This window comes from Ambystoma mexicanum, chromosome 7q, assembly GCF_040938575.1.
Source record: "Ambystoma mexicanum isolate Mex_15411 chromosome 7q, UKY_AmexF1_1, whole genome shotgun sequence".
Taxonomy (NCBI): domain Eukaryota; kingdom Metazoa; phylum Chordata; class Amphibia; order Caudata; family Ambystomatidae; genus Ambystoma; species Ambystoma mexicanum.
Window position 1 is genome coordinate 997,038,364 of NC_090941.1, and position 24,913 is coordinate 997,063,276.

Here is a 24,913-nt window from a genome sequence, read left to right on the forward strand (position 1 = left end):
GCCATCCAGTACATAAACAAGTTGGGCGGCACGTCCTCCAAGATGTTGTCAGAATTGGAGAAAGATTTTTGGCATCATTGTCTGCAGCAGCACATATCAGTCTCTGCAGAGTATTTGCCGGGAGTGCAGAACAATGTAGCAGATTGGAATTCGCAATATCTGGTAGACTCCAGCGACTGAGGCTACATCCGAGCATCTTCGGCCAGATCTACCACCTTTGGGGGCCCATAGAAATAGATCTATTTGCTACCAGACTGAATGCACAAGTCCCAAAGTTTTACAGTTGGAGGATAGACCCGGAAGCAACAGGGACAGATGCATTCCTGCAACGTGGGAGGGACCAGTCCTTTACGCCTTCCCTCCGTTCATCATGCTGACGAGAGTGTTAGCGAAAGTGAGCAAGCAGAACTAGTGCTCATAGTTCTGATTTGGAAATCCCAGCCGTGGTTTCCAGTAGTGATGGAACTTTCTACGGATTTCCCGAGGATACTTCCTCTCAGAGAGGACATTCTTCAGGATCCCAACGGTCAAGTTCATCCGATCATAGCAGAGGGGACGTTGCGCCGGTTAGCTTGCAGGGTTTCGGGAAACACTGGCAACTGTCGGGCATTTCACAATTCGCTGCAGACTGCATCAAGACTCATGGGCGCCTTCCACAATCAGGAGCTATGGTGCAGTTTGGAAGCGTTGGTACTCATTCTGCGCAAACCTCAGTATTGATCCCGTTTCAGCCCCTCTAGTACACATGCGAAATTTCTTAGCCCAAAGATTTGAAGAGGGTTGTGCTTACAGGACGATAGGAGTCTACAGGTCAGCGATATCAGCAGGTCACGACAGAGTAGAAGGACACCCGATAGGGGAACACCCAGCCGTTCTCCGGCTTTTGAGAGGAGTGAAGTTGCGTAAGCTGCCCGAGCCGAAGTATTCAGTGCTCTGGGATGTGCGAGTGGTATTTCAACTATTCTTATCCTGGCCAGAGAACAGAGCGCTATCTCGATCCCAGTTGTCAGGGAAGTTAGCCATGCTTTTATGTCTCATAGCTTGCAGAAGAGTGTCAGATGTAAAAGCGCTGGAAGTCGACAGAAAGATATTTTACCCAGAGGGGGTAGCCTTTAATGTAGCAAACAGGACCAAATCAGACTCTACTGTTATTTCATATCCATACTTTCCAGAGAATTCTAAGCTATGCATAGCCCAATACATTAAGGATTATGAAGCAGCCACAGCTGAATTGAGACCTAGAGGAGTTACTCAGCTGTTAAATGCATGTAGGAAACCTTTCCATGCAGTAGTGTCAGCCACCATCGCTAGATGTGTTAGAGAGGTGATGCACTGGGCAGGAATTGATTCATTTCAGTTTGGCGCACACTCAGCACGAGGAGCTATGGCCTCCAAGGCGTTCACAGCAGGCGTCTCATTGCAAGATATCATGAAATCAGCTGACTGGTCTAACGAGAGTACATTCAAGACCTTTTATTTTGAACCTGTTTTGCAGATAGCGAATAGAGCGGTTAATAGCTTTGAACAAGCAAAATGCTCGCCTCCCGTCTCGCCATAGAATGAAGATTGTCCACGCCTAAAGCGCAGGCCAGTCTTGATTCTATTAAAGACAAGGAGGCGAGCATTATATCCCGCCCTATTGGGTCATGAACATGTAATGTCTATGTATTGAAATATGAGATAAGACAAATGTACATGAGAAGTCTATGTACTGAAATATGAAATGAGCCAAATATTGTATAAATATGTAGTTGGATAACAACATGTTACTGACAGACCCACCCTCATCATATATTTTCTCTTCCCCTTACGAGAAGACCAGAAAGCAACCTGAGTATATGCAAAAGGACGTGCAAATGTTTGCTCAAATAAGGAGAGCTCTTAGTCTTCGCAGAGCCAGTGTTACGACAAGTTAATCAAGGGAATTCTTGCCAGTTGGTTAAAGTTGACTGTTGGATTTGTTCACTTATTGGTTGACGATCAAAGAAAGAGGAAGAGGACTAGAGAGGGGACACGGTTATACATATGGCCGGAGCCTGATTGGAGGAGAAAGAGACAGACAGGACTACATAAACCCAGAGGAGCATGGGGATTTGTAGTTTTTGGGACTTTTTTGGTTCTACGTCAAAACTTTACTACCCCTATTTTGTTTTTCGAACAGAGGTCACCTAGGGGAAAACAAAACGTGTTATCAAAGTTTTATGAAAAAAGTTCAAAGTATTTGAGTTGAATTGCTGTGGGTACAGTAATAAAAAGAGAAAGCATAATGCTCGCCTCCTTGTCTTTAATAGATTCAAGACTGGCCTGCGCTTTAGGCATGGACAATCCTCATTACACGTGTACGTACAATGGCAGGGTGTGTATATTGGCCTGGCCTCTGCATCACCTTGGAGAGTTATTGACATCTGTGTATTCCTCTGATGCCGCAGTCTATTGCCCAGGTCCACTGCATCATTTATGCCCCGGTGTCCATTTTGAACAGTCACCTTTCTCTCACGCTCACTGCAGAGCGCAGGCTATGCTCAGGAGTAATCCGATACGCAGCCTCTTATAAATCCGTTCAGGGCAGGCACTGTGGAGACGAGGGTCTACCTCTGTGTCTGAACACTGTACCCACTTGCCGCATTCAGGGCCGAGTGACATCCTAGAAAAGCCAGGGCGTCTGCTTTCATTCATTGTGAATGAGATCCCCAGAACCTTTACACCGACCCGGAAAAGGATCCGAAGGTTGTGGGGTACTTTAGTGGACTAAATATCATTGCATGTGCCTTTATAGAAATTAATATGCATCTTACTGCTGAGGTTTTGGCATACATGGGCTTGCGACGCGTCATTCACCACACTTCTTTCACAAATGGGGGAGAGGGACTACTGCATGTGGCTACTGCCCTACAACTTGAAACTTTGCACCTTATAGTGCGCTGTGAACCAGATGAGGGCTAGACCAATAGCAAATACTAAAGGGGAGGAAGATGAAGCTCACAGCAACTCCATGAGAGGTGAAAAAAGAACTTCCAAAACAGGCATTCAACTCCTGCATAACCCATGCGGACCCCCATGCCGCTTTACCAGCCCTATGAAAACACATATAAACATCCCCATGTTGCCCAACGGAAATCCAACAAATGAAGGTACTTCTCATACCATACCCAAAGCTCCGATCCAATGGCAGCAATGCCGATCAGCTGTAACCGCCATAACTAATGGAAATCGCATATAGGGCGCCAGGGTCCACGGCCTGTGGAGACCATTTGGCAAAACACCTAGTTCTGGTAACTTATTTGTGAATCGGATAGTAAATCATTAACTACATTAAGTTATTTGTGAATCAGCATCTGTGACTTCAGGAAGTAACTTATTGAATGCTACGGAAAGAAAAGTTACAAATGCATTTCATGATAATATTTAACATGCTATCCAGAGTTACAGGTGGATCCTAAAACAAGTATTTATTGGAAAAAAACAAATGTTCAGCATGGCACACCCATTCTATTCACTGGTGTTCCATATGCCTTTGTTGGACGGAAATGGCTACATTGCCATTTAGGAAAGGACAAAGGATTGATGAAGAAAAAGAAATATGCAGACAACAGAGAAATGAAACATGTAACTAACATGACTGTTTATTAATGAGCCACATTTATGAAGAATAGTGCCTGTGTTTAGGGCAGGCCTTACAATATACATTAAACAATTGCTAGTGATAATGAAATCTTGGCAAGTAAGTAACGGTGTGCTGCTTGTATGTGGTGAACTGAGGGGGCAAGTGACATGTTATGGCTATCTAGAAGCTTGCAACTAGAAAGCGTAACCCCTGCTTTAGCAGACAATGTACAATGTTTTGTGCTCATCAAAAACCTCATTATTTGTTCTAATTTATACTAACATTCAATTGTTGCACACTTTGCTTTCTACATTGAAATAACTTTGATAAAGGTAAGTCTATTTACAATATTTCAACTACTATAGGTGATTAATCTCTATTCTTCTTAGACTGCTGTTCTTTTTGGCCTCTGTATTGTACTTCCTGCCTTGACCAGGCGTTATAGCATGGTTAATGCATAGAAGCTAATCCAACAACCATATGTCCTCCAATGCCCTGCTATTGCATACCACTGAACCCGTGTTCACCCGTTTGTGTGAAGGATGAATGCCATAATGGCCAAGGGATCAACATAACACACAAAACAGGTTTCTATCACCGCAGGAAAAAGGAAAGCAGTAAGGTGTATGGGATTTTTCTGTTGGGAGAAAAATAAAAGGTGGACTCAAATAAATAATCTGTGAAAGTGGTTTTGAAGTAAAATAACAACTAGTGATGGGTCATGTGGGATCTTTTTTCTCTTATTGGCCCGAGATTCCGATTCGGCCCCTTAATCCGGATCGGGGCTTTGTCACTCTGCGTAGAATAAACAGTCACAGTTGGTTTGATTTTTAAGTGCTTCTTTCTTAGTTATGATGTTGCTATGATACTTCTTGGTCTCTAAGATCTTTCTGTGTCATAGTGTCCTATTGATCCTCCTGAACTTGCGGCTACTTGGCATGACCACCATCATGCATTAGGTTGTCTTGACTAGGTCAACGTGGGCAGACTCCACAGTACCTGTTTATATCTTCGCTGGCCTGCATTGCCCCTGACAAGGCTTGGTGGAAGCTGTCTCCACCATTTTCTTAATGCTGCTTTGAACTGGTCTCAACACCTTGTTTCCATCCCCAGCCTTTCCTCCTCTACTTTCTCTGTCTTGCTCCTCCTTCTTCTCTCTCCTCTATGGCCCCCTCCAGGCAGTTCCTTGCCTCCTCTGCTTACTTTCTCTCGTCAACTTCATGTGTTTTCTAGTCTCTTTCTGCCTACTCCTTTTAAATGGTGCCCTCCTCTCTTCCCTCGCACTGTCCCTCGACCTGTCGTTTCGCCTCTTTCTTGCTTCCTTTGTGTTCCCTTAGTCTCTTCTCTCTGTAACCTGATGGTATCAAGCCACGTAGGCTCTTCTAGGTTTCAAGCAGCAGCCAACAAGCTTCCATCAATTTCAAACCATGCCTTGTAGGCCTTTATGTAATCTCTTCAGAATTTTCTGTTGGTTCCACACTGTAACGCTACACTGTAGTGGAGTTTTTTTACATATGTTTTTTTAGTTTGCAGTCACTAACATTTTCATTACAGTGCTACACTTCGATTAATCAAAAAGCTCTCCTATTGTACATTTATTGGAAATTGTAATATTGAAAAGTCAATGTTACCTTTTATAGGAATAACAAACTTCTTCCTGATTTATTTTATTTAAAGGACGATGATCAAAGCTTTTTGAGAATGAGGCATTTTGTACAGCACACAAAAAATGGACTGTCCTGCTGAGATTTACATTACTCATATAATCAGAAATAAGGAATTTAAGGTAAGCGCTTATTGGTTTGTACTTGTACTGTGTATATTGAGGTACTACTTTGGGCATCATAAAAATACAAAAGTTGGTCAAACATAGAATTATTTTACTTAAATTATATTTATATACAGAGTTGCCGAGTTGGCATGTATTTCTTTTTTTGCTGCATTTGTATTGCAGTTCGAGTTGTCATTTAAACAAAGCAATACCCTTCGTCAAACTTGTCGAACACAGGTGTTTTGACTTTATCTTCTTTTTTTAAGTGTAGATTCAACCTCAAGCATGGGTGGGAATTTGTATATTTCCGGGTGGTTCTACCTTCTTGTATAACCTGCTACCTCGAAGCTATCTCACCTCAAAAATTGTAATTTCACGAATTGCTATCATATGGACTGCCAATGATATCAGAACGTGTGAGCATCAAACCCCTTTATCCACTGCTCTTTCGAAGTCCCTTTATATATTTAGTTTTTTCCTCCGTCACTAACCTTTTTCTTTCTTTCCCTATTCCCTCTTTCTCACCTTACCAACTGCTCTCCCATCATTCTTTAACCTTCACCCCTAACCACGTGTCTACTTTTCAAAGTTCCTTTGATTTCTCTCCTTCCATATCAACTTCCTTTCTCTGCTCCCATCCTCTATCAATCTCTCTCTACTTTCTCTTTTTCCCTCATTTACCTCCCTCTTCATGTCCCATAATTATCTTTTGTGCATTACAAGAGCAAAGCAGTGTTTGCTCTTGACTATACTGAACATTCAAGCCTCTAAAACACATTTAGTAAATACGATACTCTCTTCTGTATGCACCTGACTTCTATTTATACCTCTCCCACGACTTTGTACCCATCACCCTTCCCTTACCATATCCCCAATTCTTTCTGTCTTTTGTACGTGTTTCCGTTTACTCTTCTACCCTCCTCTCCCTCTCTCCCTACAGGTGCTGTTAATTTCAAACTAAAGAGGATCAAGCCTGGCGGTCGCATACAAATCACATCTCACACTCTTGCCCTTTCAAGTTATACTACATGGATATTCCAACCAAACAAGAGACACCATCCCAGCACCCCTCTGTAAAATACTGTAACACTCTAACCAATTTGTTTCCCACATTATTTCTTTCATTGCTATGGTTAAGAGTAAAACTACTCGCAGTTGCTCACACTTCAACATATGTGTGAATTTACCCCCTGCCCCCCGAATTCCCCACTACCTCATTCTAAAAGGGAAAAGTTGAGGCCATTGGGTGACAATTGATACTCACAACTGTGGACACAACATTGACTTAATCTTTTAACAGAAATTGTTGACCCGAGCCCTGTATTCCAAAGCTCATTTCTGGATTAATCAGCATGCCATCGCCTTCCTGATGCACTTACACAGTGCCTGATGCTCAGTAAACCTCACACACCAGACAAGATCCCTAAAGTGAACCCTTCACCGTCTGTTAACAGCATTGAGCAGTGCCAATCAACAATTCTATGGACTACATTTTAAACAATGTCAAGAATGCTATTCTACAAAGTGCATGCTTATTATGCCCCTACCCCATCTAACAAAAAAATGTTACATGTTCTCTCTTCCCCTAAACTACGAGGAAGGATATCACCCAAACAGCTCCCCTACCAAAGGCAGCCTTCCAAACACAAGTCCCCAAAAGGTACAAATACATCTTGCCCGGTCTTGAGCACTTCATAACGTAAAGGCAAAAAATAATTTCAGCTGCACTAGCCAATGTCACACTGTTGTACAAATGAAATCCAACTCTGTTCTGTATAAGTAAAAAGTCCTACTTCATGTCTCTATGTCAACACTCTTCGGTAAGGCCTTGTTTACCAATTTACCAATTTCAGGGTCACCTTGACACTCACGTACTGCTCAAATCTCTGCAGTTGACCTTCCGAACATAATTGGCACGTGATATGGCACAGAAACCTTTGTCAAAATGGGCAAAAATGCCCATGTAGTATCCAGGCCAATGAAAACAAGTGACAAATTACGTTAGTAAATTTAGATCTCAGCATGGCCTTTAACAACATAGGCCAAGAAATCCTGCTCGGCCATCCTTTGGAACTGGTCTGCTCCTCGATGGCAAACAGTGTCCAAATGTCAATCAACTTCTCCTTTGGACAAACGCTACCATAGTGTCAGAATTGTGATTCGGCAAACAGCAACGACCTCCTGGGAGTCACGAGGAAGGGTCTACTCCTATATTGGACGTCAGAGACTACTCCCCATTCAGCAATGAGACAAAGGATGCGACTATGACTACCAAAACAGAAGCGACATAACATGCACTTCAGGTTGGTATCCTGGCACCTCGAAACACGAGCTTTAGTGGGAACAATAACAACCAATTAGTATCAGTAATAGTGGCCAGTTAGGAGCTTTTCCCCCCTTTCCCCAGTACAACAATAATCACTTTAAACTCCAGTCTTGGAGCTCAAACCACCAGGGTATCTTGTAAAGGTACTTAAACTGATTTCTGGTTTAAGACAAGGGGGACTAGAGTCAAGGGTCTGTACAGATTAGTGGATACCAGCGGCCATTTTGGTTTGAGCAGCATGGACCTTGATGGCCATCTTGGTTTGGGTAGCATGATATAACTTGGTGGCCATCTTGGAGTTGGCAGTTTGTTCTTCCACGAACAATGTGGAATGGGAAAACTTAGCGAGGGCAGCTACATAGCGCTGTGTCCATCGGGGTTGCCATATGCGACCCGGAAAGAGCGGGCATGTGTAGGACGGAATGAATTTCCAACACATAGTCGAATTCAATAGCAACTGGGTGAGTTTACCTCTTACTACTGGCCGTATTAGAAAAAAAAATGTGTTACACAACTACACTTTACCTTTTACAGTGACAATCTTGGATCAAGATGAGGATTTCTTACCCCATGATCAACGCCCACTTAGTATGAAAATTATTTACAAAAGGTTAGCTATTTCTGACTAGATTTTATTATGGATCATGATACAGAATACAGTGAATAGCAACACTTGTATTATTCATTTGGACTGATCCTGACATAATTTTTACCAATTGAGGACTTATGTATAAACAATTATATTTGTTTCTCCAAATCATTTAAGTAGTGAAAAACTGAGAGTTGATTCAATCAGGTTTTCACTTTGTTATTAAGACTTCTTAGCACGAATTAAGAGGTTGTAAGCCAATGCACAATGAAAAGCATTGAGCAATATGTAATCTTGAGTATTAGGATTGCAGTTTTATCCCATTACTGAAACTATATTCTTTGATGTTTTTCTGTAGAAATGTTTTCAATTTAGCCCCTGATGAAGAGAAAGAATATCTCGAAACGTGTTGGGACTAAAGAATAAATACGAGTTGTACTTTATGAAAAACTGTGGTCTACAATTGTATTTGTGATAAGTAATCACTAACAAGTTACATTTGAAGTATACAACATTAGATAAATTGTCCACTTTAGGAAATTTTTTCTCAAAAGTCTGCCTTTCTTAGCCCCTTCATAGCGTGCAGGGGACAGGAGTTCCTCATTTCGAGAACTTTTTCATGTTTTACAGCTAAATTACCTCCAGACTTGACTACGGCTAACTCGCTCTAGCTTGAAATACCTATAATCCGACTCCCAAGTGATCTAGAACACTGCAGCAATTACTCCAGTATGATTTTATGTTCAGAAAGACTTAAATATTGCACACATAACTAACCCTTTCATTGGAAAGCTGATAATATTTTACTTTTAGGTGGCAGCAATTACCAATTGGGGGCCAGGGCAGTCCCTAACCCCATTGAGTGTGCATTGTATATGTCTGCTGGTATTGCTTTCACAATGCATGTCAGCCCCTATCCTGGACAGAATTCTCGTTTGTCTTTTTCAGAACTGCAACTCCAGAATGCACCTGGGTGCAACCAAGAAAACCTGGATTGGAGCAAGGGGGACGGAATCGAGAACAGACATAGAATACACTGGGATTTTTCCTGCCCAACAAAGATGCCACCCCAACACCACTTGTACCAACCCCAGATTGACCCCCATGAGAATGGTAGGGGAAACAGAAAAACAACTGAGAGTGAGAAGAGACTGCCAGGAGCCCAAGCAATCCTTCCCAAAACTAAACTCCCCAGGCCATGTAGAAGGCTACTTGGATAACAAGACATCTGAACACCTACGGCCAACATGCAAACTGAGATAATAACGGAGGTGGTGCTCAGAGCCTTCCAAGGTTACCTTAGTCAGAGATTGACCATGGGAAGCATGTTACCAGGGGAGCCAATGCAAGCTGAGAGGAGTGTTACAAGAGGGAAGGCATGGCTATAAAAAAGAATCAGCCAGCTCAGAGGAGACTGAGAGTTGTTTTTGGCTGTGGTCCGGTGGATAGGTGGTGTACCAAGAGACCCTAGGCATGCTGGAGTGGAGTCCAGAAGGGAATAGTAGTGTTCTTAGAGAGTGCAGTTAGGAAAATCAAGAGTGAGGAGACAGATCTAGATAGAAAAACAGGCGGAAGAGAGATTGTGTGGGGAGAGACTGGTGGAGAACCCAGCTGAACTCTGTGGACCTAAATGGGGGTGATCATTTAGAGATTCCCTAAGGGAGACAGAGATGGTGACAGAGTTTAGGATTCTCAAGTTAGGTTTCAGAATTGCACAGAACACTCCATGGGTAATGATTGAAAAACAGGCTGCCTCTAATTCTAGAGAATCAGCAAAACATTAACCAGCAAGACAACATGCTACTAGAGCCATACTAATTACAACATGAGTAATGCTCATTCTATGGTGAGAAATGTGAAGTCTCTTAAATTTAAATAACACAGTTTTTCCACTGGGTTTCTATATATAGTAAAGAGACTTAAATTAAAAGCCATTCTTGAAGAAGTGCTTTATATGTAATTACACTCAGACATATAAGGTGACCTAATGGTGCTTGCCAATATATTAGTGACAATATACATAATTTCATGTACTTGCAAAATCCTTCAAAGTTGTTTGACCTGCCAGTACAATTGTGTGACTATGTGCTTGCAGATTTCTAATCACATAGACATAAGTATAAAGCACACACTTCATGGTGCTGGCTTTGTAAGACAATGAGCCTCATCACAAGTCCGGTGGTAACCGTGTCTGTAAAACCAGTAGGTTGCCACCGGACTTGCGAATTTTACCGGTGCCTGGCTTGCCGGAAACACTGGGGCATTACCGGGAAGTCAAGAAGGTACCACTATCTTTGTCCTTGACGAAGCCTCACCCCCACATTGCACAGTACATTTAGAACACCTTTGATGACAATATATTACATCACTCATGGAAATTTAATTTTGTCTAGCAAGTGTCTTAGTTTCTCCTATTTCACATAATATAGTATAAAGATAAGTGTAAGTCATCAATTAAACTTTTAGACTTCTGTAACGTAAATATAATTTGAATGCTCTCTTTTGTAACAAATAATATTGACTATTTTTATTCATTTTGTTTTTGTTGAATAGTTAGCCAAAATGCATGAAAAGTTTGATTTAAGAGTGCAACAGAAAGTGATTGCTTTAACACGGAGTGGTGTTAGAAAATCTTCAGAAATTATGAGAAACTTGAATGCATATGTAACCCAAGAAATCTTTCCTAGTGGGGACTGCCCAGAACAATCAAGACGTAGATTTTATCCTACAAGAAAGGATCTTAACAATCTCATGTCTAAAGCAAGAGCAGAGGGACGATGCTCCACGTTGGACCAAGAAAATGTGATCGACACAGTTGAAAGCATGAAGGACCACAAAATAATATTTATTGTCGGCCAAATGCAACTGCAGAGCATTGTGCAGATAAAGTACATTTTCTTTTTGGTTACCAAAGTGACTCGCAAAAAAGATTACTCAAAGTGTATGGTAACCAGATCACTTTGTTGGATGCCACTATCATTCCCACTCAGATTTACTCCTTTTTTGAATGCCTTGTCTGCAGGCTAACAATCTCTCCTAGCCACTCTCTTACTCTTGCTACTCTCTACCGGCCCTCTGGCAAATCACCTCTTTTCTTTCTGAGTGGGCTGACCTCTCCTCCTCCCTCCTGACCTCTACCACTCAACTCCTCCTCCTTGGTGACCTCAACATCCCCCTGTCCCTCATCTCTGCTCTTTCGCGACCTTTGCGATTCCCTCTCCCTCTCTATCCTCCCCTCTGGCCCGACGCACTCTGCAGGACACACACTCGACGTCCTGATCTCCTCTGGCCTCCCCCACTCTATCCCTCTGACCACTCCTCTCTCCTGGAGTGACCACTGCCTTCTCTCCTCTCATCTCTCACTCTCTTCCCCCCAAGCCAAGCTCACCCCAACACTGCCACCTACCTTATTGGACATCTGACCTATGAAGCGTGTGTCAGTTGAGGCTTTTGCTGCTACCTTCTCCCCCTCTCTCGTCCTCTGGCTGACTCACACCCGGACACTACCCTGTCCCTTCTCTACTATTCCATTTCTAATACTCTTGATGCTCTTGCCCCTGTCAGGAGGATCCGCTTGAAGCCCAAATCCAAGTGAATTCCTGGTATGACTCCGACCTAGCTACACTAAAACGTAAGTGTAGGGCGGCTGAGAGGAAATGGAGGGCTTCTTGTTCATCTTCTGACAAACTGGCCTGTCGCCTGCTCCAAAGGCAATACCGACTCTCTGTCCGCACCAAGAAGAGAGTTCACTTTCAAGCCTGTGTATCTGCGGCAACTAAAAAACTCGGCTGAACTCTTCAAAATCTGCAAGGAGCTTGCCAACGCTGCTGCAGTCTCTACCCCTCCTCTTACCTCTCAAGCTCTCTGTAATGACCTTGCATCTCACTTTATCTCAAAAACCCAGGACATCTTGCCACCCTCCCCTCCCCCTCCTATTCCCCCTCAGTCTGCGCCATCTAACCCCCCTTTAACCACCCCCAATCTCTTCCTTTCCTCTTTTCTGCCCTGATGAGGTCGCTAGACAAGTCCGACCTATGAAGGCCTTGTCAAAACAGGTTCACCCCTGTTCCTCTAAAACCATCAAGGACCACATTGACACCCTCGCTCCGGCCCTTGCCGATTTTTGCAACCATTCCTTTGCTTCAGGATCGTTCCCCTCCCCCCTGAAACACTCCCTTGTGCATCCTCTTCTCAAGAAACCCACAGCTGATCCTTCCTGTCCGGCTAATTATTGCCCAATCTCCATTACTCCCTTTCTGGCCAAGCTCTTGGAAAAGCTGGCCATCTTTCATCTTAACCTTCATTATGATTCTGTTGGCTGTCTACATGACCACCAGTTTGGTTTCAGAGCAGCCAGAAGCACAGAAACTGCTCTCCTGAACATCCGTGAAGATCTGCTCTCCAACCTTGACTCCAACATTCCCTCTGTCCTCATCCTACTCAATCTCTCTTCTGCCTTCGACACAGTCAATCACACCATCCTGCTAAACCGTTTCCGTGAGAACCTGGGTATCACTGACCAGGCTCTGGCCGACCCTCCCAGGTCCAACTGGGGTCCTTCCTATCCTCTGTCTTCCTCTCTACCTGTGGTGTTCCCCAGGGGTCTAACCTCTCGCCCTGACTTTTCAACCAATACCTGGCAACTCTCACCCACTGCATTGCCACTCTATGCTCAAATTCCTAGTGCTACGCTGATGACACAACTCATTTTCAGGCTGCCCTCGGCCACCTCCTCTCCCTCTCTTATCTCCGATTGCCTAACTGCCATTCGAGATTGGTGTGCCGCCAATGGTCTTTGTCTGAATGCCAGCAAGACAGAGATCCTCCTCATCGGCAACCCTTCTCCATCCTTTCCTCTCTCTCGCTGGCCGGCCTCGCTTGGCCCTCCTCCTTTCCCCACCTGTGAGACTAAGAACCTCAGGGTCATCTTTGACTCCACATTTTCCTTCTCCGCCAACATCTCTGAGGTCTCTAAAAAGTCAAACTTCCTACTGCACCTCCTCAGAGGTACTCTTCCTTTCTTCTCCTTCCCCCAGAAGCTCACCGTCTCCCAAGCTCTGGTTCTCTCTAGGTTGGACTATTGTAACAGCCCCTTTCTAAATCTACCTGCATCTACTGTTCGCCCTCTGCAACTAATCCAGAACAGGACTGCAAGACTTGTCCTTGGCCTCAAGCCCTGGGATCGTATCTCTCCAGCTCTGAAATCTCTCCATTGGCTCCCAGTGGATGCAAGGATTACATTTAAAACCATCTGCATCGTCCACAAAGCTTTCTGGGGCCTGGGTCCAAAATACCTTCAGCTATCCCTCCGCAAATACCTCCCCTCTCGAGCTCTTCGCTCCTCTACCTCTAACTCCCTCAGGGTCCGTTGTTTCTCAAAGTAACGAGCTGGGGGTAGATCTCCGTCTTTGGCCGGGGCCTCCCTCTGGAACAGCCTCCCTGACACTCTAAAAGTTGAGGAAAACCATCTCCGGTTCCGGAAGCACCCCAATACCTTCCTCTTTGCATCTGCCTTTGCTTCCACTTCTCCCTTGCTGATCTGCTCACTCTTGGCACGGTGCACCTGGCCATCCACTGGCCCCTTGGCCCAGGTACCTGCTCACCTTGCCACGCTTCTGGACTGCTTCCCGGCCACCCCTTGCACTGGGGACTGTATCTGTACCCTTACGGTCCCCCCCTCACCCTCCCATTTTCTTATTTTTATGCACTTATCAGACTTACCCGTTCTACTGCCGTAAACACAGCACTTGCCACTTGCTGGCTGCACTACCCCTGTTTATTGCTCCACTATCTATTCTATTTGTATTTATTATTATTTATCTGTTTATCCTCTGCTACGCACTTTCCACTTCCATGCACTTTTACCCTTTCCCTTTCCCATGCACTTGCATGTTCTCAATGTCACTGGGCCTAGTAAGATCGTTGTTTCTTCTCCCCTGTTCCCCTCCCTTGCCTTGTCGCGCTCTGAAACACTTGCGTACGAGCGAGATACAAATAAAATATCATATCATATATCATATCATGTCATGTGGAATTGAATTTACGAAGTTCTGAGCAGTATAGGAAGTACAGTGATGATGTGCCAACATTTCTAAAGAATTGCCCGAAAGAGTTTGTCAAATACATCATAAAGAGATTAAGCAGTAACCATGACATAGGAGATGTTGATGTCGTGGATAATCACAAAGGACATTTTTGTGTAAAGAGTGAATCAGAAAAAGGAAAACAGTATGTGGTGAATTTTGGAATTGGCAGTTCACCATCATGCACTTGCAATGATTGGCAAATATGGCTTCTACCTTGCAAGCATATGTGCTGCATTCTAAAACATATACCTAACTGGGGTTAGGAAAAACTTCCTTTCACTTTTTCTCAAAATCCTTTAATTGTTTTGGACAGTGAATGTTTCTCCATAAGTGCAGATGATAACGATGAAGTAGAGGATATGCCAATATGAGACTTAAGACCAGTATGACATGTGGAACAGTGCGTGAACCTTCCACCACGAAGAAGAGCAAGAAGAACTGTATTAATTAATGCATGTGCAAAAACTACAAAACATATTTTAGATAAGATTTATCTTCTGAAAGATGAAACATACCTACTAGAACTAAAGGAGAAGTTGTTTTTTCTTAATGCTGACATACAGGCAAACATTCCAGAAGAGACAGGTATTCCACTTATTGAAACACTGAAGAAGAAAAGAACTGATGCAGTAAGACAGGTTGCAACCCTTCCTAAGCGGCGGTATGGGAAACCGAAACAATTAGCCTCTCAAAGGTTTGGATCAAAGGCAGAACAGCTTAGGGAAGATGTCTGGGCTTCAGTTGAAGTCATACCAAATCAAATCGTCGTTGAAGATGAAAAGGCTGTGGACACACATGCCATTTTAAGAGGGGACGAGGCATGGATTAACATGAATGGAATTAAATTGACCAACACTGACAAGACAGCCATTCAGTCTGATAAATGGTTAGACGACAACATAATGAATATCTGTCAATATCTGATTTCCCAGAAATGTCCCTCATTGGCAGGTTTGTTGGATACAGTCGTTTTGGCCGAGAGTCCCACCGTACACAGTGCATTTACAGATGCTCTCCAGATTCACCATCTGGGCACATTGGATTGTGTCATGCAGTTTAGGAGACAAAGTTACTATTTATGATTCATTACCAACATTGTCACCCCCAAAGACACTGAGAAAACAACTCATTATATTATACAGGCCATTAATTAAAGGGGAGAACGGTATCCTTAAAATCAGCATATTGTGCATCCAAAAACAAGATGGTTTTAATGATTGTGGCCTCTTTGCCATTGCCAATGCAGTCGCAATTGCAAATGGTGTTGATTTATTAAAGATTAATTTTAAGCAAGAAGAAATGCGAAAACACCTAATGGACTGCATTGAAACAGAGGCAATAACAATGTTCCCCCATGAGGAACACATACGCCCAAAAAAGGTAAAGATAAAAAAAAGCACAAATCACAGCATTCTGCCATTGTAATACATACAAACCTAGACAGACAATGATACAATGCGACAAGTGTACGAATTGGTATCATTTTGGATGTGTCGGTATATCAAAAAATTAAAACTGTGTTTATGAGGAAGGGTACATCTGCAGGGAGTTTTTGTAGATCTTCAGAGTTCAAAAAATGCTTGCTCCTGAGTGTTTATGATAAATTCAAGATGATGCAAGTTCAGCTGTCCCTTGCAACCAGCATGGACGTGCCCTGACCGGGATGGCCAGGCTTCTTTATGCCTTTCCGCCAGTCCCTCTAGTGTCGAGGGCCATGCACAAATTGAAGTGCACCAGGAACTGCTATCCAATTCTGATTGGACCGAACTCGCTCCAGAGGGTGTGGTACTCTGACCAGGAGGTGCAGAGGGTGGGTCTTCTCACACAGAAAGGGGGATAGTCTTGCACCTAAGCCTGCGATTTCTGTCCTTGACGGCCTGGTCCTTGAGGACCTAGTTTACGTTTACCTTGCTGTGTCTCAAAAGAACATTCAGATCATTAAAGCCACTAGGATGGATTTCATAAGGTTCCATGAAGCATAATTTTTACCATTGGTGTTTAGGGAGTGAAAAAACTCACTACATGCAAGTCTGGATCAAATCTCCATCAGTACGCAATTAGTTGAAAGCGTTGTGTCAGTAGTCGTGTGTATAGCCTATGTGGCAGCAAAAGGGGCATATTTGAACAGTGAACTGCGGGTGCTTCCATCAGCAACTAAAATCATTTGTAGATATTTTAATAATCTATATATGCTGCCCGCCAAGGAAAATTGTGATTTAGTCATAATATGTGTTGATCCCGTAAAGTAAATTCAACAAAAGATTGTCAAAATGTATAGTTTACTTTTTCCGTTATGAAGTCCTGCAGCTTTTCATCTGCAGTTTTGAGAACAGTTTTTCTGCTAATATTTCAGTCCTAGACGTCATTTTCCTGTCTCTTCAAATTCCTGCTGGTAAAGCAGGTGAACTATATTTGGATCTACCAATATGACTCTGTTTTTGATATTGACATTGTCAAATGTACTTTATAATGCATGCGGTGTACACATGTATATGTACTGTTTGTTACTTTAGAGCTAGCGTAAGCACTCATCATATTAAAACAGTTACGTTACCTAATTGTCTAATTGTCTATTTTTTTCACAATTCTGTTACTGTTTGTGAATTGTTTTTTGAAATGTAAATTTTTATTAAGAATATTAGTGAACTCTGCACCAGTGAAGACTATAATTATGGGTTTATGTGCTTTGGTCGACCCTCAAATGTTCACGTTTTCCCTCCATTTGTTTTACCAGTTGTTACTACCAAAAGGTAGATGAAGGGGTTGTGGTCGGGCAATATTGAATGCAGCGAGGGCGGACAGGAGATTGCGTTGTGGCTGGGAATAATCTGGCTGTCCTGGCAGTCTGTGGTACAAAAATAAGGTACCAAAATTTGGGTGAGGAAATACGACCAATTAAGATTCAATCAATTAGAACACACAATCTATAATTATGCCAATGGATAATATATCATGTTACACTTCAGTCCACATGAAAGCTTAGATATCATTACTAGTGAATATGATGAAAATATAAGCATTATGAAATGAGCATGTAAATAAAAGAATAATGATAAAAAGAGAATGGGGTTTTACTTTAACAATATAAATACTTTCATGAAATATGAATACATAAAAATATGAAAGTCAATGGAAATAAATGGAAATACAGAGTACAACAATGAACAGAGTGAAAGCATAAAAAAGGATAACTGTGACAACCTATCTAGCCAAACACTGGAGAATGGGACTAAGGAGACCCTTGTGGGCCCGGGCGCATAAGGATGTTGGCCAGGATGTGGTATATAGGGCCTGCCAAAGGCTTCTGTACTATTCACTTTCTCCTTAGGTACCAGTCTATAATCCAAAACATTGGACTGTATTGTACTTGTCATTGTATACTTGAGTTTGGGGGTTATACAATGGAGTTGGCCGAGGATTGGTTAATGGTCGAAAGAGTTGTGCAGCAGCCTACAGTAGGCATTATTGCTAAGTCAGGCAGCTACCATGAAAGTGCTGCTTGCCTTCAAGGTGACAGCTTATAACTTGGATACAGACTAGATAAAACAAGAAGTTGGTTGTTACTCAACAGGGCAAATCCATTAGCCCCATCCACACAAGGACAGGTGCAGTCACTTCCACCCTTACTATGTCAGATGCAAAGGGGCAGAACTATAAAGTAGAGATGGGAAAGAGGCAGAGTGTGGTAGTTTAGGAACAACAAGCATTTTGGTTGGGAGCAAAGGAAAGTATGAGGAAGTAAGACGTATGGAGTGCACAGAGGGTAACACTTGGATTAGGATGGTACAAAGGAGAAGGGAGATGAATGTCCACAAAAAGGTAAAGAAGGGAAAGGGGAGAGCAGTGTTGGGAAGGAGATGCTTCTATCCCAGCCCCCCCCAGCCTTTCCCGAGGCATATAAATATCGTGTAGGCCAATGGGGGAAAAAGACCCGTCCCCACGACATAAGTGTCTGATGAAATAATATAGAAATTCATGCTAATGATATTCTCAGCCTCATCAGAGACACCGTGTTGTACCACCACAGACCCAATCTTTCTAATAGTCCCAAAAGTCATCCCTCTGCAAGTCAGCGCTCCCTCTTCCCCAGCGCCGCACACAGACAGCCCACAGCACTGCCACCCTCCGTCAGCTCCGCGCTAGCCTTGTTCACACGGAGGTCCAGTCGTTCACTGTTGCAATTGTTTAGTTATCACTTCCAATGACTGTGCTTTCTGCAGAAAGTGAGACCAGAGCAGGCCCAGGCCTGGCTGGCCATCCATCTCCACTAACCTGCCCATGCCCCCACGATCCCCACCCTGCCAGGCCACGGTACACCAGTCCCCAGCCCTCGATCCTGGTTGACATCTGACCCCATCACACCGACCATTCCAGAACCCCCATGGTAGAGTTAATTCTGTGCTGCAGTATATTCTTCCTAAGACTAACACATGCCTGCGTGAATCACGAGCCATCAGGTAGATCAAAACCCACTGGGGAAGACACCTGGGAGCGGGACCCCGGGATCAATAAAAGCTAGATGCAAAGGTTGGCATGTCAGTATATTAGTCTGTGTTCTCTGAAGTACCTAGGTTCATGTAATGGTTTTTATGTCCGCCATTATTCTTTCATTATCAGTTCCTGTTGTTTAGCTTAGATAGTTACTTTATGTTATATAAAGTTTGTTGATTCTTGCAAATCAATTCCTAGCCTGATTCCCTTAGGGGGGGTGTCAATTTACTTTTGTATTGTATGAGGATACGTGTATATGAGGGAGTGTGCCTTCAGCAGCATGAAAAGGGGAAATACTAGATGAAGGTGGAGAACTTTGGAAGAAAAGACACAAGTTGAAGGAAGAGGCAGGAGGAAAGGATCAAGAGGTGGAGAACAGCATGAAAGGTACCAACCAGAGAGGTGTAGGAAAATAAGGGTCAGACTTGTCTAATGGGAACTACCATATTCACAGAGAAGTATCTATTTCCCATTAAAGAAACTGACCCCTTACCCAAGGAGACGCAAGGGTCCTCTCGTCTAATGGGAACTAGCCCACACACAGTGAAGCAGCTATTTCCCATTAGCGAAACGGCCTTCCAACCTGCAGAAGCAGAAAGGTCCCCGCGTCTAATGGGAACTCGCCCACTCACACTGAAGCAGCTATTTCCCATTAGAGAAACTGCCCTCCGACCTGTAGAGGCAGAAATGTCCCCTCGTCTAATGGGAACTAGCCCACTCACACTGAAGCAGCTATTTCCCATTAGAGAAATGGCCCTCCCCACTCACACTGAAGCAGCTATTTCCCATTAGAGAAACAGCCCTCCGACCTGCAGAGGCAGAAAGGTCCCCTCGTCTAATGGGAACTAGCCCACTCACATTAAAGCAGCTATTTCCCATTGGAGAAACGGCCCTCCAACCTGCAGAGGCAGAAAGGTCCCCTCGTCTAATGGGAACTAGCCCACTCACATTAAAGCAGCTATTTCCCATTGGAGAAAGGGCCCTCCTACCTGCAGAGGCAGAAAGGTCCCCTCTTCTAATGGGAACTAGCCCACTCACACTAAAGCAGCTGTTTCCCATTAGAGAAACGGCCCTCTGACCTGCAGAGGCAGAAAGGTCGACTCGTCTAATGGGAACTAGCCCACTCACACTGAAGCAGCTGTTTCCCATTAGAGAACCGGCCCTCCGACCTACAGAGGCAGAAAGGTCCTCTCGTCTAATGGGAACTAGCCCACTCACACTGAAGCAGCTATTTCCCATTAGAGAAACGGCCCTCCCCACTCACACTGAAGCAGCTATTTCCCATTGGAGAAACCGCCCTCGAACCTGCAGAGGCAGAAAGGTCCCCTCGTCTAATGGGAACTAGCCCACTCACACTGAGGCAGCTATTTACCATTAGAGAAACGGCCCTCCGACCTACAGAGGCAGAAAGGTCCTCTCGTCTAATGGGAACTAGCCCACTCACACTGAAGTAGATATTTCCCATTAGAGAAACGGCCTTTCGACCTGCAGAGGCAGAAAGGTCCTCTCGTCTAATGGTAACTAGCCCACTCACACTGAAGCAGCTGCTTCCCATTAGAGAAACGGCCCTCCGACCTGCAGAGGCAGAAAGGTCCTCTCGTCTAATGGGAACTAGCCCACTCACACTGAAGCAGCTATTTCCCATTAGAGAAACAGCCCTCCGACCTGCAGAAGCAGAAAGGTCCTCTTGTATAATGGGAACTAGCCCACTCACACTGAAGCAGCTCATTCCCATTAGAGAAACGGCCCTCCAAACTGCAGAAGCAGAAAGGTCCCCTCGTCTAATGGGAACTAGCCCACTCACTGAAGCAGCTATTATCCATTAGAGAAACGGCCCTCCGAACTGCTGAGGCAGAAAGGTCTCCTCGTCTAATAGGAACTAGCCCACTCACACTGAAGCAGCTATTTAACATTAGAGAAATGGCCCTCCGAACTGCAGAGGCAAAAAGGTCCCCTCGTCTAATGGGAACTAGCCCCCACACACTAAAGCAGCTATTTCACATTAGAGAAACAGCCCTCCGGCCTGCAGAGGCAAAAAGGTCCTGAACTAGCCCACTCACGTCTAATGGGAACTAGCCTTTGCACTGTGAGTAATCTAAAACCCATTATTATGCAGGACTTGGCCACTAGGGGAGCAAAAAGAGCCATTCCTCTAATGGGAACTCGCCTTCTCAGTTTGAGTTGGCTAGTTTCCATTATTATGCAGGACTTGGCCACTCGGGGGGCAAAAAGGGCCATTTCTCTAATGGGAACTAGCCTTCCCAGTGTGAGTAGGCTAGTTCCCATTAATATGCAGGAGTTGGCCGGTAGGGGAGCAAAAAGGGCAATTTCTCTAATGGGAACTAGCGTTCTCAGTGTGAGTAGGCTAGTTCTCATTATTATGCAGGACTTGGCCACTAGGGGCAAAAAAAGGCCAATTCTCTAATGGGAACTAGCCCACTCACACTGAAGCAGCTATTTCCCATTGGAGAAATGGCCCTCCGACCTGCAGAGGCAGAAAGGTCCCCTCGTCTAATGGGAACTAGCCAACTCACACTGAAGCAGCTATTTCCCATTGGAGAAACGGCCCTCCGACCTGCAGAGGCAGAAAGGTACTCTCGTCTAATGCGAACTAGCAAACTCACTGTGAAGCAGCTATTTCCCATTAGAGAAACAGCTCTCCGACCTGCAGAGGCAGTAAGGTCCCCTCGTCTAATGGGAACTAGCCCACTCACACTGAAGCAGCTATTTCCCATTAGAGAAACGGCCCTCCGACCTGCAGACGCAAAAAGGTCCCCTTGTCTAATGGAAACTAGCCCACTCAGACTGAAGCAGCTATTTCACATTAGAGAAATGGCCCCCCCGACCTGCAGAGGCAGAAAGGTCCCCTCGTCTAATGGGAAATAGCCTACTCACACTGAAGCAGCTATTTCCCATTAGAGAAATGGCCCTCCGACCTGCAGAGGCAGAAAGGTCCCCTCGTCTAATCGGAACTAGCCCACTCACACTGAAGCAGCTATTTCCCATTAGAGAAACGGCCCTCCGCCCTGCAGAGACAGAAAGGTCCCCTCGTCTAATGTGAACTAGCCCACTCACACTGAAGCAGCTATTTCCCATTAGAGAAACGGCCCTCCGACCTGCAGAGACATAAATGTCCCCCCGACCTGCAAAGGCAGAAAGGTGCCCTCGTCTAATAGGAACTAGCCCACTCACACGGAAGCTGCTATTTCCCATTAGAGAAACGGCCCTCCGACCTGCAGAGGCAGAAAGGTCCTCTCGTCTAATGGGAACTAGCCCACTCACACTGAAGCAGCTATTCCCCATTAGAGAAACGGCCCTGAACTAGCCCACTACGTCTAATGGGAACTAGCCTTCTCAGTGTGAGTAATCTAAAACCCATTATTATGCAGGACCTGACCACTAGGGGAGCAAAAAGGGCAATTTCTATAATGGGAACTAGCCTTCTCAATGTGAGTAGGCTAGTTCCCATTATTATGCAGGACTTGGCCACTAGGGGGGCAACATGGGCCATTTCTCTAATGGGAACTAGCCTTCTCAGTGTGAGTAGGCTAGTTCCCATTATTATGCAGGACTTGGCCACTAGGGGGGGCAAAAGGGCAACTTCTCTAATGGGAACTAGCCTTCTCAGTGTGAGTTGGCTAGTTCTCATTAGTATGCAGGACTTGGCCACTAGGGGAAAAAAGGGCTGTTTATCTAATGGGAACTAGCCTTCTCAGTGTGAGTAGGCTAGTTCTCATTATTATGCAGGACTTGGCCACTAGGGGAAAAATGGGCCTTTTCTATAATGGGAACTAGCCTTCTCAGTGAGTAGGCTAGTTCCCATTATTATGCAGGACTTGGCCACTAGGGGCAAAAAGGGTCGTTTCTCTAATGGGAACTAGCCTTCTCAGTGTGAGTAGGCTAGTTCCCATTATTATGCAGGACTTGGCCGGTAGGGGAGCAAAAAGGGCAATTTCTCTAATGGGAACTAGCCTTCTCAGTGTGAGTAGGCTAGTTCCCATTATTATGCAGGACTTGGCCACTAGGGGCAAAAAAGGGCCAATTCTCTAATGGGAACTAGCCCACTCACACTGAAGCAGCTATTTCCCATTGGAGAAACGGCCCTCCGACCTGCAGAGGCAGAAAGGTACTCTCGTCTAATGGGAAATAGCAAACTCACTGTGAAGCAGCTATTTCCCATTAGAGAAACGCCTCTCCAACCTGCAGAGGCAGAAAGATCCCCTCGTCTAATGGGAACTAGCCCACTCACACTGAAGCAGCTATTTCCCATTAGAGAAACGGCATTCCGACCTGCAGAGGCAGAAAGGTCCCCTTGTCTAATGGGAACTAGCCCACTCACACTGAAGCAGCTATTCACCATTAGAGAAACGGCCCTGAACTAGCCCACTACGTCTAATGGGAACTAGCCTTCTCAGTGTGAGTAATCTAAAACCCGTTATTATGCAGGACCTGACCACTAGGGGAGCAAAAAGGGCAATTTATATAATGGGAACTAGGCTTCTCAATGTGAGTAGGCTAGTTCCCATTATTATGCTGGACTTGGCCACTAGGGGAGCAAAAAGGGCCAATTCTCTAATGGGAACTAGCCTTCTCAGTTTGAGTAGGCTAGTTCCCATTATTATGCAGGACTTGGCCACTAGTGGGGCAACATGGGCCATTTCTCTAATGGGAACTAGCCTTCTCAGTGTGAGTTGGCTAGTTCTCATTACTATGCAGGACTTGGCCACTAGGGGCAAAAAGGGCCGTTTCTCTAATGGGAACTAGCCTTCTCAGTGTGAGTAGGCTAGTTCTCATTATTATGCAGGACTTGGCCACTAGGGGAAAAAGGGACCTTTTCTCTAATGGGAACTAGCCTTCTCAGTGAGTCGGCTAGTTCCCATTATTATGCAGGACTTGACCACTAGGGGCAAAAAGGGTCGTTTCTCTAATGGGAACTAGCATTCTCAGTGTGAGTAGGCTAGTTCTCATTATTATGCAGGACTTGGCCACTGGGGGGGGGCAAAAAGGGCCATTTCTCTAATGGGAACTAGCCTTCCCAGTGTGAGTAGGCTAGTTCCCATTATTATGCAGGAGTTGGCCGGTAGGGGAGCAAAAAGGGCAATTTCTCTAATGGGAACTAGCCTTCTCAGTGTGAGTAGGCTAGTTCCCATTATTATGCAGGACTTGGCCACTAAGGGGGGGGGGGGGGAAGGGCCATTTCTCTAATGGGAACCTGCCCTCTCAGTGTGAGTAGGCTAGTTCCCATTATCATGCAGGACTTGGCCACTAGGGGCAAAAAGGGTCGTTTCTCTAATGGGAACTAGCCTTCTCAGTGTGAGTAGGCTAGTTCCCATTATTATGCAGGAGTTGGCCGGTAGGGGAGCAAAAAGGGCAATTTCTCTAATGGGAACTAGCCTTCTCAGTGTGAGTAGGCTAGTTCCCATTATTATGCAGGACTTGGCCACTAGGGGCAAAAAAGGGCCAATTCTCTAATGGGAACTAGCCCACTCACACTGAAGCAGCTATTTCCCATTGGAGAAACGGCCCTCCGACCTGCAGAGGCAGAAAGGTACTCTCGTCTAATGGGAAATAGCAAACTCACTGTGAAGCAGCTATTTCCCATTAGAGAAACGCCTCTCCAACCTGCAGAGGCAGAAAGATCCCCTCGTCTAATGGGAACTAGCCCACTCACACTGAAGCAGCTATTTCCCATTAGAGAAACGGCCCTCCGACCTCCAGAGGCAAAAAGGTCCCATTGTCTAATGGAAACTAGCCCACTCAGACTGAAGCAGCTATTTCCCATTAGAGAAATGGCCCCCCGACCTGCAGAGGCAGAAAGGTCCCCTCGTCTAATGGGAAATAGCCTACTCACACTGAAGCAGCTATTTCCCATTAGAGAAATGGCCCTCTGACCTGCAGAGGCAGAAAGGTCCCCTCGTCTAATCGGAACCAGCCCACTCACACTGAAGCAGCTATTTCCTATTATAGAAACGGCCCTCCGACCTGCAGGCAGAAAAGTCCCCTCGTCTAATGGGAACTAGCCAACTCACACTGAAGCAGCTATTTC

At 44.7% G+C, this 24,913-nt stretch overlaps 1 protein-coding gene across 1 annotated transcript in view; it reads right to left on the reverse strand.

The window, feature by feature from the left end:
* The window catches only part of LOC138528488 (sialidase-3-like), a 283,546-nt gene that overhangs the window by 256,274 nt on the left and 2,359 nt on the right, over positions 1-24,913 (reverse strand). The gene's annotated exons all lie outside the window — the stretch shown is intronic.